Here is a 2,892-nt window from a genome sequence, read left to right as displayed (position 1 = left end):
TGCGTCCCTAGTACAAGAAGACGGATTGAAGGAGTTGTTCTACTGAATAATGTTTTCCAGTTCCTAAGTATAGAATCTTGTATTAGGTTTGTACTATCAAGTTTTATCTTTGTCCGCTTAGTTAGAAGCATAAAAAGTAGATACAAGTGTTATAACTTCAAGTTAGAGTCTAGCTTGAAGATAGCTTGCTAGTAAGAGTTTGGGTAGTAAGGCTGTTGTAGTTGAGATTAGTTGTAGTTGGGATGAGGTTGCAAAGTTTGTAACTTAATTTGCAGTTGGCTCAGTTGTAGTGAAGTTTGAGGTGAATCCTACAGGTCTGTAGGTATCACCTTTTGAGCCGGGTGGTTTCCACGTAAATACCGTGTGTCCTTTACTTACCTTCGCCATTATTCCGCAAAGACCCAGCACGAAACGAGTACGAACGTATTCCATCCTTAGGCGAAAATTGGTTACGCATAGAATAGGAAGTAGGTCGTGCAACCTAAAACCATGAGATTTACACAAGTCTTTTAAAGTTTGGTAAATACTTTTCCAGTTTTTATTTAATGAAGGTCAACCATATTCCATTTTTAACCTTTTCCTCTAACTCGTCATAGTTTAGCCACATTTTCTAACCATCAACAGTCTTAAAGGCATGTTCTCAATGAACTACTCAATAACATAAGAACAAAAACTAGCAAATACTTTGAACACCTACTAACAGTGTAACCATACTTTTCCCATGTTGAAATTGATCCCAGGAGCCAAAGCTATTTACTACATGCAATTTACATAAAACAGACTAAATTTAGTTATTTTGTTTAACATATGATTGACTTGCACATGCTCATAGTGACTGACTTGCTAGTAGGCACTTAAACTCATTTGCACACACAGTATGAAGATACATGGATTAAACATGCTTGAACCAAATGGAAATTGTCTTATAACATATGCTAATATCTAGGCTAAATTATATAATCAAGTGATCATCCTACTAAGCTAAACTCTACATAACCTATACTGATCAGGGATGAAGCACAAACAAACATATAAGACCCACAAGATGCTAGCCTAATTTAACAAGCATATAAGTGACCAGCATTGAAACTGAGCAAGAACTAAACATACTAATGACTAGACTAACTATATAGTCGGATAATGATTAAGCTAAGGTGCAGGCATGCCAATGACTGGATTAATCTAGCACATAGTTAGTTAAATAGAAACATAAAACAATATAAGCAAAGCATAAGACATATTAAGTAAGCTAACCTAACAAATCTATGAATAGACAGTATTTACACCAAACTAAACATGTTAATGGCTAACCTACTACCTACTTAACTAATCAGCAACTAAACCAAACTAAACAAATAAATATACTAAACTAATCTTAACAAATAATAAATAAACCAAATAGACATACATAGCTAATTAAACACAGATAAATAAATAAAAATAACTAAAAGTAACTAAAGGAACAAAAATTATCTTTCTTGTGTGCAGCCCTTGTCGAGACTTGGAATTGAAGCCCTTGCTTCTCCACCCGAGACTCAGCTACAAACAAGGAAATACAAAAAAACTTTAGACTAGGAAAAACTCGATTAATTAAAGGTTTCAACAAGTTATGCTAAATCCCTAGGCAAACCGAGTATTTTGCTCTATGTTTTAAGACTTGTGTGTGTGTTAAGAAGTAGGAGGTCCTTTATATAGGCTCCAAAAATCCCAAACTTCAGTGTATCAACCGATGTGGGTTGTAGGTTTTTGAGGGATTCATCTTGAATCCTTGTGAAAATATGAAACCAATAGAAATTGAGGACAAACGGACAAAACCCATTAAGGATTCGTCCTAGATTGAGCGAAATTTGCAAAAAAAGTAGAAGAGGAAGGGAGTTCTACCTTGTTTGGTTGCATCGTGGTGGAGAGAGGAGGCAAACATTTACCATGCCAGTGTACGCCAGACTCGTTGCCAAAAATGGCAAAGATGACCGAAGCGAGAGAAAGGAAATTGGTGTGGCGCTAGGGTTTCGACTAAAGTGAAGAATGGGGTGTGTTTGGTATACCTTAGGTGTAGAAATAAGGGGTGTGGACCAGCTCAGCCCATTTTGGACTGGAATCGGCTGAAAGAGAGGGCTTTTGGCCCAAATTTTCACAATTCATATAAATAAAGGGTAGAAATGGCTATTTGTGCAAAAGTTGTTACAGTTACAAAATTTCAATTTTAACTCATCACTTTCAATTATAGCCGCATTTAATGAATTAGAAATCAATTGGTTCTTTCAATTGTGACCATATTTCAATACCAGAAATTAATTTTGACAATTCAATTTAGTCATTTTGAAAGAAATTGCAATTATAGCTAAGCAAATTGTAAAATTGAGATACAATTGGTTATTTATTCAATTAATCGAACTTCTTGACTTAACGGAGTAAAATATTTATCAATTGACCATTAAACAGTTTTGAACAATTAATCAAGTAATTGTTTTCGCTATTTTGAATAAAAATTATGATAAATGTTTCAGAAATCCTTAGAAATCTACTAAATATACAAGATGATATACAGTATTATATTTGATGATATTTTGCCAAATGAAATGGCAAAATGTCACCAAAATAATTTTGTAAAATCATTTTTGACTTGTAGAATGTATATTTTACTCCGTTTGTGACTCAAGAACTCCGAATAATTAATAAAATTATTGAAGGGCAAAAATTAGGTGTCAACAATAATGACACATAGTTAAGGAGTACCATATCATTTATATGAGAATAAAAAGATTACATATAGTTTCAAAATCATAAACGTTTTTACTTTAACCTTCTTACCTATAATTTAATTTTAAATTTTTTTAATGAAGTTTTCTGAGTTTACGACATATAGTCGAATTAGTAAAAGATCAAGTAATT

Source organism: Lycium ferocissimum, chromosome 6, assembly GCF_029784015.1.
Source record: "Lycium ferocissimum isolate CSIRO_LF1 chromosome 6, AGI_CSIRO_Lferr_CH_V1, whole genome shotgun sequence".
Classification (NCBI taxonomy): domain Eukaryota; kingdom Viridiplantae; phylum Streptophyta; class Magnoliopsida; order Solanales; family Solanaceae; genus Lycium; species Lycium ferocissimum.
Note: the sequence above shows the minus strand (reverse complement) of the source record.